Source organism: Pezoporus wallicus, unplaced genomic scaffold (assembly GCF_028554395.1).
Source record: "Pezoporus wallicus isolate ANWC-B61680 ecotype Strahan unplaced genomic scaffold, APGP_CSIRO_Pwel_v1 contig_5485, whole genome shotgun sequence".
Taxonomy (NCBI): Eukaryota; Metazoa; Chordata; class Aves; order Psittaciformes; family Psittacidae; genus Pezoporus; species Pezoporus wallicus.
The window spans coordinates 6,438,285-6,450,889 of NW_026641550.1; the positions used below are offsets into that span (position 1 = coordinate 6,438,285).

A 12,605-nucleotide genomic window follows, 5' to 3' on the forward strand; every position below is an offset into this window, starting at 1 on the left:
TTTATTTGTACCTAAGGTAATGAAAGATACCCGTTGAAAGCTCTAGAAACCCAGGCACATGCCACAATTACAAGAGAAAAGCAACAGTGTGAAAGCAATTTTCTCAGAAGGAATTTAGCTGGGCACCTAGGTACACCAGAAATACCTGCCCACTGGAAGTACATCATCAACCTTCTCCCAAAGTGTATCTTTTGCCATGGGGCCTCTCCAAAGTGGTGAAATTCAAACCTTTGTGAAGTGTAGGTTCTATTACAGGGATAGACTCACTCTTGTATGGATTGTTCTGCTGTGGGGTCAAGTATAACCAAGAGAGTGGTGTAGGCCTGTTGTGACAGGACCCTTACATGACAAGCTGTTCCTACTCAAGAGATGCTAGTTCTGAAATGGTTCCTTACTATAGGTTTTTCATGGTTTATATTCTCATCTTCTTTGTGTAACAGGATATAGGAATGGCCACACAGTGGCCATAGGATAGCAGTGGTCATAAGAAGACAGTAAAGGAGATATAGGCATTATATACTACATACTCTCCAGCCTCCCACTATTTTCAGCTTAAGAGACTTTCTGAACAGGATGTAGTTTCTGCCTGTTCAGTAACCCTCAATGGATTTATCTCCCAAGATTTGTACAGTCTCCTCCATCAGCATGTATAAACCATAAGCATCCACAATCTGCTATGTCACACTGCACAGGTCAAGTCACTGATGCAAGAACAATCTCTTCATCTTGCCTGTTTCAGTGTTCCCAGCTCTTGCACTAAGCCAGAGAATGGCCCATACTCTCCATGCTACCCAGAACTTTGCAGACATCTATCATGTTCCCCCTTGATTATCTTTTTTCCAAGCTGGAAATGTTGTTACACAAACCAGTCTGTTAAAGACTTCACTGCTTCTGCCACAATTCTAAACTGGTTTTGAGACCCTGTGTCTTGGTCTTAGTCCTGTGACACCTTCACTCCTCCCATTCTTCCGCCTGTAGAATAGGGATAGTAAAAAAATACCCTTTTATCTTGTGGAACAGTGGTGACACAGTACAAGTATTATTACTATTAAAGCAATTACAGAATATTCTCTTTTCCCAAGGTTTAGCCAAGGACTCATAAAAGCAACAATTCCACATATCAAGGACAAGAGAAAACATTATTAACTAAACAAAAATAAACCCATGATCCTATCTACATTTTTTTCATACTTGTTTAGCAACACAGACTGACTAAAGCCCTTCTTATTCCATAAACTATCTCTGTCAAGCAACCCACTCTGGTGTTAAAAATCTGACGGGATAGGACATATCCCACCAACCACACACTTATAGGCATAACAGGTCTGAAAAATATGACATGCTACAAAAGTGGGATTACCAGATGGTTTTCCTGCTGTTTAATCTGTCTCACCCCTTTCCATGATGCAGTTCATTTCTTAGGACATAAATGTTAAGTCATTTCTCTCCCTTATTTGGCCCGTCTTCAGCAGGGTGTGTAAACTTGGTGTCTGATTTAAGGTGTACAAGTTGTCCTATAGTCTTAATGATTCTGAATCATACATTTAACATTAGCTACGTGCTTGAGGGTATGTCTTTGTGAACATGTTACGGTGAGGCAGTCAAGGGTGTGGATTTACAGGACACCAGCTCCTCTGCAGTAACTGCACGGATGAGCACCCTTTGCCTGCTGGTAAATGCTAAGTGAGTAGCCCAGAAAGAGGCACAGCGAAGATCATCTCTGCTTCCATACAGTCAGCTTTTGCTGCCATTTTCTGCATACTTTTGCCAGTCTGTCCCCAGCAGTAACACTATGCCCAGAAGTAAACACAGAGGCACTACCACCTCCCTCACCTCAAAAGGGATCCACCTCCAGACACAGCTCAAAGCATACTTTTTTTAATACACCCCCATAATCTTGCAAACTGAAGTCATTTTTAAGAGGCCTTGTCTCCCTTGCTGCATTACAGCTTCAGCCCTTCTTTCAGGTAGCATATATTCTTTGCAGAGTCTTCAACATTTATCACAGGTGACTCCTCTAATTCTTGAGCCCCTTTAGTTCCTTCCACTGGTTAAAAATGTATAGCTGGGAGTGGGGAGCAGGGAGGGTGGGAAATCACAAGCAATTCCTCAAATAATTCTCATAGTCAAACCATGTGCCTAGTGTGGGAGGAGGGGGACAGAGCTTGGGAGTACTGTATCCAGTGGTTGCTGTCCCAGAGATACTTCTGAGAGCCTGTAGGGATTGTTACAAAAGGTATATACTTCGCAGGGTCCTGCACAGAGTTTATCTGCTGTACAGAAATTCCTGCACAGTTTACATCTGTGCAAGCCTCAGTGTTGTCTCTCACTAGAGTCCGTTCAGAGTACCAGAGGTTCCCAGGAATGCTCCCAGAAGCTTTTGGCTCAGCATGAGTCACTAAGTTGAGGGGTTTCTTCAAGTCCCTTGTAGCGATCATCCTGAAAACTGCAGAGGAGAAGCTTGCAGGCTCTGTCAGAGTTCTTGAAAGGTTCAACTTATACAGGAGTCATGGCTTGACCTCCAAAAACATTTACCTGAATGAACCAAGACACATTTATCTCAACCTTGCACACATTTAAGGTTTCTCCAATGAGATCACAAAATCTGTGAGATGTAGCTGGAAATTAAAGCCTTCTCACGAAAGTTATCCCTTTGGTGATTTCCTAAAGTCTTTTTTTATATTGTAATAATCCCTTGGATCCCTAAATGAAGATTAATTCCCCTTTCCTGTCTGAATTAGATGCTTAAATCACTTATGTAAGGGCAAGTTTCCTCCTCCAGCAGTTTACAACGTACACACACACGTTATGTTGTCTGCAGTACAGGATGCACTGAAATACTCCAATATTTGATATATCTCTAGAACAGTTAACTCCTGAGGAAAGACTGCATTTTTGAGACCTGCTGATTTTTCAGAAGTAGCAAATGATCAGTGGGGCAAAAAGGTAGATTTCTCCAAAGGGGAAATAACAGTGTTCTTAGATTAACCTACAAGAATTAGAATTTCCCAGAAACAAAAATGAAAGAAGAAATTCCAACAACCATCAAGCCCCTTTATTCTGCTTTTGAAGAACTGTACCCTGATATTCCCTATTTACTGTGCTTTCTGAGGACTTGCCTATCTTTTACATATTAGCATTTTTAATGCTTCTTACTAGCCAAAATATTCATTGGGTTTCCTACGTTCCAGTATGTTGCTTCCTCTGAATCTGCGACTCCTCTAGCAGCACTTTTCCCTAATAGCATGTTGAATTCATGTAGTTTACAGTCAATGGTTCCTAGGTTCCTTTTAGTGCTCAAATCTTCAGTGGTAAGAAAGGTCAGGTAGGAGCATTTACCAGCTTGAACTCTCTGCTGTCTGGACAAAAACAGACCAAAATTTGGTTTTTACTTATTTCAGGACTTCAAACTATCGGCCTGTATAATTAAAGTTGGGATTGTTAAATACACTGAAAATATATTTACCTTGCAAATGTTTCACCTGTCAGTTATTCTACTTCAAACTCTTCAGCTCTGTGGTGTTACTATTTTGTTTTGATTTGATGTTTGTTCCTTTTAAACTAACCCCAAAGAATTTCACTCTCACCCATTGTGGTTATAAAGCTGTAGTTTGTTGGTATTGTAAATATTTGTGATCTACAACTCTCTTCTACTCTTCCCAGCTGTATGTGTTGATTAATAGTCCTTCTGTACTGATATTCCTTTTAGGGGACTTAGGAATGCCCACCAGATAATCATCTCCATCACTTGGTAACACTGCTGCTGGTCTGTTGTATAACTCTTGTATAGGGACTCTTGGTATGTAAATACTCCCCTTAAACTTCATATTTTGTTTCAAGGATAAGCCAAACCAAAACAATAACAAAACCTCCTTTATTTTGCATGTTGGGAGCACATGCCATTAATATTAATTAATTTATTTATTTAAAGTTGGTAAAAGAATTTGCTCTTAGGCTGGGAATGTGACTGCCAAGTTTCCTGCCTGCAATTTGTTACGGCTCAGTAGTAAACTCGTGAAAATAGGAATTTGAAATGGAAATAGTGACAGGCCTTTTAACTACGCTATAATAAGCAGGGTGTTTTATCCTGCATACTGTATGTTGTTACACAATGGCAGCCTATCATAATGTGCACGGAAAACAAACAGGGTCTCTTTAGATTGCTCTCCTGGCTAAAACTGGGCAGACAGAGGAAGTAAAACAGGCTGAAAAGACAAAAGACTAGAAGGTCAAGAACACCACACCCAGACCTAAGCCCTTCTGTTAACCCAGTGGAGCACAGGGATCTTGAAGAACTTGTGCTTGAATAATTTGTCTTTGATCAGCTTGCATAAAAAAAAGAGGTGTAGTCTGTTACACTGCTAAAGGGGGTAAAGAAGGAGACTTTCCCTTAAGTCTTAAGCTGCAAATTAATGTAGCCAGGCGTACCCTGTTATGAAGAACAAAGCTCCAAAAAGTATCTATTTCTTGCAAAAGTTTATCTGCCTATAATAGTACATTCCATGTAATTCTGCATATATAAAACACATTAAAGCTGGTTTGCATACTAGCTTTCAAGCACCAGTTGTAAAACATAATTTTTCAGAGTTGAACATCCAGAGCCTTAACCAGTCGACTGAGTTTCTCCAGATTTACACCAGTGTAAATGTCAGCAGTGCTACATCTTTGCGAAAATAAAATACTACTATTATATTTTACAAGGCAGTTGGTAACTAAGAGAATAACTGAATCACATGTACAAAACAATCTCTGGGACTTGAACTGAGCACTTCTGGTTTGTAGCACACATGCTTAAATGCCGTATATTGAACTGCCACATCATGTCTATTTTTACTAATTGAGTTTACTTACTTGTGCTTGGGCACCACACCAGTTATTCAGCAAGTCCAAGAGATTAATGTAAAAGCCTCTGTGTTTAGAAAGTATAGGCACCCTAGATTTACAGCTGCTTAGAGGGTGGCTGACTACTGATCCTGATGTCTTTGAGTAACAGATGGTTTTGTGAGCTGCACAGATAATGAAAACAATATAATTTGCCTCTTAACATTAAAATAAAGCAGAGAGGCAGAACAAAAAGAGAAAATGTAAATAATGTATTCACGTTCAACAGATAGCATACCTGCGCATGGGGAAGGGCTGGAGGGAAGCCCAGGTAAAACTGAAGGCTATCAATAGCCTTCAAAACTTATATGAGGAAAAACTTGCATAAAATAACCCAGCCTGATCTGGACTGTGAAAGCATTGGCCCCTGTAACAGTGGAATTTATAGCTTTAATCTTCTTAAGAGCTGCATGGCTCTTCTCACATGCGGGGAAAACAGATTTGATGTTTCTGAGATTAAAACTACTGAGCTGAACTTTGCTTGATATTGGCCAGAAGCATTTGGAAACCTAATAAAGCATTCCATTAAAATCTTGGCATTTTAGTAACACCAAAGAAATAGGCTTCTCAAAATGCAACTCCAAGGCAAAGGACATGTTTTTAGGGGGGAGATTGTGGAATTTGGATTTTAATGAAGTTTGCAATGACTTAAAAATATATCATAGGAAACACGAGGTAGAATGGAACAATAAATGCCTGATGCAACTAGCAATGTACAGTTCTTCATTACCTGAACTTCATTTTATTTGAAGACATTTTTTCATGTTCTTCTAAATTTCATACTTCTGTGAGTAGCTGGAAAAAGTACAACACTCGTCATGAACTAGCTGTGTGGTCTCTAACAGGTAACGTAAGGCCTGATTGCTTAGACCTATGAGGAACCACAACCACAGCTGCGATCAACGTGAGCTGCTTGTGCTCTGGACTTTAGATAATCACCTTTACTCCAAAAAATAATGATAAAAAAATAGGCTAGCTAGCAGTTAAGGCTGGCTAGGCTACAGTTTGAGCTGCACAGGAAGCCCATGCTGAACACAGCTATGCATCCATAATCAGTACATGATTTGATTTGATCTATGAGGGGACAACTAATTTTTCTGTAGAAAGAGGCATTATACTCGTGGTGATGGTATGATCTATGAGTTCAAAGCTGCAGCACAACTGACAAGGGTGGTGATCTTGTCAGTAGTGGTAGAACCTTGTACAGCATCATTTGGGCAAATGAGACGAGAGCTGCACTGTTGAGAGCCCTTGCTTGCCTTCTCCACCAAGGTACAGAGAAAATGAGCTTCATAAACTACTGCTTTTACTGTGCTCTGCAGACAAACAAAGACACAAAAATTAAGACATTAAATCAAGCATAAAAGAAGTAAAGCTTCATAATCAACACTGACATGCCTCTTGCGAGGGTTCATTGAAGAAGTTTGGGGTTTTGTCACAAGGTAAACATTAATTCCAATATGCTTTGAAATGGCTTGGTCCTGTCTGTACTGGCAAAGACAGCCATGAAAGCTATGCTAGAGTTTGCCTGCACGCAGTTATATCTAATTCAGATTTTCCAATTACAGTCTACTTATAGGCTGTCCTATAAAAGCAGCAAGTACATAGGCTATCTGCTGAAAAGCTTGTGGTTAAAACCCTGGGAAGCCTGTAGTGATAATCAGGTAACGATCGAATGCCTACAAACAAATTTTAGCTTGGATTTTACCCCACCCAGAGAACCAGAGCGTTGAATCTGATTGCACAGCTGGTGTGAATGAGTCCTTCACAGGTAACTCAGGCTCATCCCACTGTAGATGACCGTGGAGAGTTCACTGATGCAATTCCATTTTCTGCCCTTTCAAAAGAAATTCCCCTTTGCACAGCTGAACACTGCGGGGTGCTCAAAAACTGGCCGCTAACGTGGCTGGTGTGCTTTTTTTTTGGTGTTGCTAACATACGAAGAGCTATCTACTGTAACAGATGCTCTCTGAGTGTAAAATAATAGCACTCAGACTTAAACTGTAAATTACAAACAATCCTTCTCTAACTAAAAATTGAATACCCAGAATGGGGACTCTTGTCAACTAAGATATTAGTAAATCAAGCTGAGGAAGATAAATTATTCACTAAAGCTAAAGTAACTAAAATTTTATTCAGTAAATGCTACTGTCAGCAGAGTTCTCCTGTTCTTTGCTATAATCAGTAGATGAGAAAGAGAATAATTACAAGCAACACACAGTAAAATCAGTTATGTGTTTCCTTTCTGTGTAAAAGCAACAGAAAGTGTTTCCATCCTTCCTTTTTATTAATTTCTATTGGTAGAAAAGATGCTATATAAATACTACTGGTACGGTGCCTGGCCACATCAAGGCAGCCATTTCCAAGAGGTTTTGTAATTATGTTTTCCCCACGAAACCACACACAGGTCCATGAAGTAAAAGTGACCTTGTTGGCCTAGTGGTGCAGCTGCCATGTATTTGATTACAAACTTACTATTACCGATGCCAAGGAGGGGAGTTGCAACATAAACTGAAAATGAGTTCAAGCATAGCTTGCTGCACAGAATGTCCCTGGTAACCTGGCTGCAAAAAGCATTCGACACACAAAGATGATTGGAGTTTTTTTTAACCTTTAAGGAAAATGCATTCCTCCTGTCCTCGCTGTCTGTTAATGAAATCCTGACACAAAGTTCTCCAGAAGCATGTGCTCAGGGCAAATACCCAAGATTACAAGGTCTGCACCAACATCTCTGGAGTACCTATGACATCTGAAATCTAAAACCTCTTCAGAAAGAACATGGAGGAATAGGAGGGAGCATGGGTAAAGAGATGTACACTGTGTTACTTAACATGGTCCTGCCCCGTAATGGCAGCCTCTCAGGAATTTCTGAACATCATGGTGGGGATGGTGAGCACAAAGCTGGCCTTACCAAATGCATGCAACTGCCCATCACCTGCATGAAGGGTAAAATGAATTAGCAGTTCATTATTTTCTTCAGCATGCACTGAAAGACATTTCTGTGCTGCTTAGATCAAGGTCAAGCTTGCAAGGCCTGAGTCTTATGACTTTGGAAGAAACAGATATGATGAAAAAGAGTCTAGCAGCTATCTGCAGGCAGGATTTAATACCTTGTCTTTGATGAGGCTCCTGGGTGGGAATTTCCAAATTCCTCTGCATGACAAATGCAGCCAGGTGTTATCGCATGCATTTGCACTGTCTGCATCTCCTACAGTACCGGGTGCTAGAACCCAAATGCCAGAGCTGAACAAAGGTACATATGAGTAAAACTGCCTTCTGTAGGTCTCAACTGCATGCACTAAGGAAGCAGGACTAACTGAATGGCTGTTTCCTGAGAGCCGAATTTACTTTCCCTGTCCTGCATTAAGTAGTGAAGCAGGAACCAACCCCATCTGTTTTTCCAGTGCTAGTTCAGGGCAAGCCCAGAGGCATAGTTTGGGTGCTCAGAGAACTTCACAGCATTAAAAGACTTAGCTCAGGAAATGCTAAGGGTAGTCCTGCCCTCCAGAGCCTGACAAAAGACTGTATGCATGCACTGATGAAGGAGGCTCCCTCTGTTGCACAGAGCTGGCTCTGTGGCTCTTTCCCATTTCCTTAGGGACCCAGGGTATTTGTGTGCGAGCTATGATGAAAACAGCAGATCAGTTAGCATGCAAGGGGACCTGATAGTAGCAGTCAAGATTGCTTTAGGTGACATAGCAAAAGGACCACTTGCCCTGGCCCCTCAGACTGCCACCACCCTCCTGTATGGGATCCAACTCACCCGCAGGTCAGGTGATGGGAAGTGCCCTCGATTTCCACTCACTGTAGCTGACAAGTGAAATGAATCCATTAGTCTCATTTTAAGGCACACTACAAAATCACTGTGCATATCTGCCACGATGGGCAGCTTGTGCCCATGATGCAAGCTAAACCTAAAACAGCAGAAGGATCATAAAATAAGGATTAAAGTTCAAGAAGGAAGCTGATAATGAAGAAGCCTGCCCAGACTATGCCCGATTCTAGCCAGCGTTACGTTATCTTCTAATTTTAGAACAGCTGAAAATTTTTCCCAGACCAGAAGTTGACAAGAGGCTGAGCAACGCCAGTGTCATTAAATCTTTGTTTTCAGGCACAGTGTTGTCTCCACACTGCAAGAAGTTGTTTCAGCATGTGAAATTTTACAGGAAGGCACACACTGTCGGTGGATGCCCATACAGGGAGCTATGTAATATGCTGAAACCATCTGGCATTTCGCGGTTTTGCAGTATCAGTCAGACGCACTGTCTGGAAACACAGGGCTCAAACCCAGAGTCCTTGATTCAGGTCAGATACCTACAGACGCCTGTGGACATTTGGCCGGAGTAAGAGCTGAAGAATAAAGCACTTAATTAGGCGGCTGAAGTTTCTGATTGATTTCAAGGCCAGCCAAGCTAGAAGCCTATTACTGCTTAGGAAGTTTTAGTAAATGCAATTATTATGGCACGTTTGATATAATACATGGACTTCATGAAATGCTCCAAAATATCATTATAAAGACTCATTCTGTTGCAGTTATGCTTTGTACCTTCTGACTAAGGAATAGGCCAGCTGACGTGAATCCCAATGTAAAGCTTAGTGAAAACTACCACTAAAATTAATAGAGCATAGTTACAGAAGAATATTTTGTATAGAATTACCCTCTCTGGAGTGTGAACAATGCTGCTGAAAGCAGGCTCTGGGTTACATTATTCCTGTAATCCAAATTTTTTAACCAGCTGATGTCACTAGGGAGATTTGAAGTCTTTATAATTACCGCTCAAGGCCTAGAGGAAGGGGGGAGGAAAGACAATGAAATTATGTTTCATATGTTGATTCAGAGAGTAACCTGCAGTGGCCTGTTAACTTGTTTCATCTATCGGGAAAAGCAAATTAATTCTGTATCCAGTTGGTTTTATGACTGGCAGCTCAATTTGCTTTCCCAGTTAAGCAGGGAAGAAAGTGGCCTTTTGTCACAAACAATTGCTTCCTGCAATGCTGCAGAATAAGATGTAAAATAGGCAAAGAGCTTCGGATACAGCTTCCAACGTCCTACTAAGAAGTAAAATTTCTTTCATCTTCCCTCAGAGAAGGAATTCAGGTTATGCTCTGCACTAAATTAAAGTGTTATGCTCAGTTATGTACATGTACAGCTTTGAAAACTGTTCCTGCTTCTAGGTCAAGGGCTCTCCCTATGGCCGGGTGCCAGCTTTATCCGTGGACTCCCATAATCCCTTGAAATAAATCAACTTTCCATTGAAATCCTCTGCCAGTTCCACTTCAGACCAAAATGTGCTGTCTGTAGCATGATGCTCTTTTATACTTTTGTGGAAACAAAAAAAAAAAAGAGAAGAGAAACAATGTGGTCATTGTGTACTGGATACAGTTCAACGTAACCCACATTGTGTATATCAAAGGCTATCTTTGTATGTTGCACTAACCCCAGGTTTCTGCTTTTATTATTAGAACTAAGAAAAATACCTTCAAGCAAAGGAATAACTCAAATGGTTGAAAAGGATCCCAGCTTGCATGCATGTGCATGTGTGTGTGTGTGTGTGTGCATCCCATTACTACGCTGCTCACGTGGACTGAAGTGTGTGGATGCACTATACTACTTCCCGGCCTGGGCAGATGAAGCCCTCAAAGATCTTTTTTCTTTCCTCCTCTTTTTCTTTCCCCCCTCTAATATCAATTTGCTTCTCTGTGTGTTATAAATGAACCTGAATACATTCACACGTTTCCGTGGAAGACTAAAAGCTGTCACTTCATTTCGGGGAACCAGGCGGCTTTAAACTCAGCTGCAAGAAAGCCCAGATGCTACTACATCTCTGGGGGAAACTTATCTATTCAAAAAGGGGGAAACTTCTGAACAATAACAACAAAATAGAGCTTAAAGATGCTGCTGCTGTTCTACTGCTGGTGCTGAGGTCAGTACTTTGGAGAGTGGGTGCCAGTCAGAAGCTGCAACACTCTCCTCAAAAGACTGACATTTCTGAAAAGCTCTGCTTCTCCCCAGATCTCAGTAACTTTAAATGGTCTGCCAGTTAAATCAGAACAGCCTGGTATAAAGCCTCCCATTTTCTGACAACCTTTATGTTCTCTTGGCTCCTACAAGGCCCTAAAGCTGATCGTGTATAATCCTGAACTGAATGTAAAATAAATATGAAAACCTGTCATGATTTTACCGTTTTCCAAAGGATATTTCACTAAATAAAAAGAGCTCCATTTTTGGCACACAAATGCTCCACATAAAAATCGCAGTTCTTTAGTTCTTTAAAATAAAGTTACACAATGCAGTACCAGACTCTGCCCTCCAAAGTTCCCCCCTGAGCACTGGGGAGCAGCTGGCTGCATCCCCAAGAGCCGGCTGGCCTCAAAGGCCCTGGGCTCCTTTCTCCTGCACAACTGCTGTGTGAATTGGGGTGATGACACTGGCCCTGACCCCTGAGGGTCCCTCCAGCATAGAAGCCAGGGGGAAGTTCCCGGGTGTCATCTGAACTGGGATACAGCCCATAGTGGCCAGCTAAATGCAGCACTGGCAATTGCTTCCATGCTTGTGGTGCAAAAACAGTCTGAACAAATTATGGCCCAGAGCTCACCCAGCCTTCATGCCCTTGAAACCCGTTGCTTAAGAAAACAGCAACTGTTTGCGGAAATCTCTTCTGCTAAGCCTGCATTATTTAGCTATCTACATTAGCTGTGTGTCAAGGCGTGGGCTATAAGCTGGAGTGTCCACAGGACTAAAGCACGGAAATGAGTTTAAACCACTGACAAACTAGAGCTGATTTCAGGCTCCACTGGCTTTTCAGACTTCAAAAAGATCTGCAGGTCCAGAGCACAGCTACAAGTCAGAGACAGACACATCTGTTTAGAAAAGTAGGACCCAAGCACAGCAATCTGGACAAGGGATACGAAGTGCATTTTGACTGAGGCCATGACCAGACTAACATATTTGCCACCCATCAGGAAATCTAAGAGACCCATCCTGCAAATCTTGGGGTAGCTCACAGTTGAAAGCACTGCAAGTTTTGTTTGCACTGTACTGTTTGGGTGGTTGGGAGGGAGGAAATGGAGGCAAGGCAAGGAATCAATTCAAAAAGGGAAAATCTGTGTTGTCACTCACAATGTTTCCAGGTTTGTCTGCGGAGATCTTCCATCCAGGGCAACTTGCAGGTTTTTAATGCTAAACACCTGCCTCTCTTATATTCTCCTCTTGGAACAGGGTACAGGCAATTGAACTGAATATAAAAACCACAAGTAAACCATACACCTAGGGCTCTACTTTTAAATCAGACTGAGTGAAACTATCTGGTTTTCCCCTATAAAACCTCAGTGGACAGTTTCTTCAATTAGCTTCACCACCTTCAGGCCTTCCCTTTAACTGAAGAGTGCAGCTGAACCCAGAAATTCAAAGCAAAACTCAGCTGAAACCATTATGTTTCATCTGGTTACATGTCAAAACCTCAAACTTTGTGTACACAGGGCTCAAATTATAAACCCATCAGGCTCATCCCCAGAACTGGACCCAGGTTTGCCTAGAGAGCCTGTGAATCTTTTAGAGAAGCTGATATGAGTTTCAAGTTCATAATGAATTGCAAACCCCGAGTGGGCCGTGCGACTTTTCCAAGGTCAAACAGTGAGTTAGAAGGGGAGTTAAGGAGAGAACCACAACCCTGGCCACTTCACACACTTTGCTACCAAAGGTAGAAACTCACTCTGCTTGATCT

General features: G+C 41.6%; 1 long non-coding RNA gene across 1 annotated transcript; it reads left to right on the plus strand.

The window, feature by feature from the left end:
- The first annotated feature begins 1,805 nt into the window (after positions 1-1,805).
- On the plus strand, positions 1,806-10,741 carry LOC130607368 (uncharacterized). Its single transcript, XR_008974247.1, has 3 exons — positions 1,806-2,008; positions 3,710-3,799; positions 10,628-10,741. It is a non-coding gene; the product is annotated as an uncharacterized LOC130607368 (long non-coding RNA).
- Positions 10,742-12,605: the final 1,864 nt, after the last annotated feature.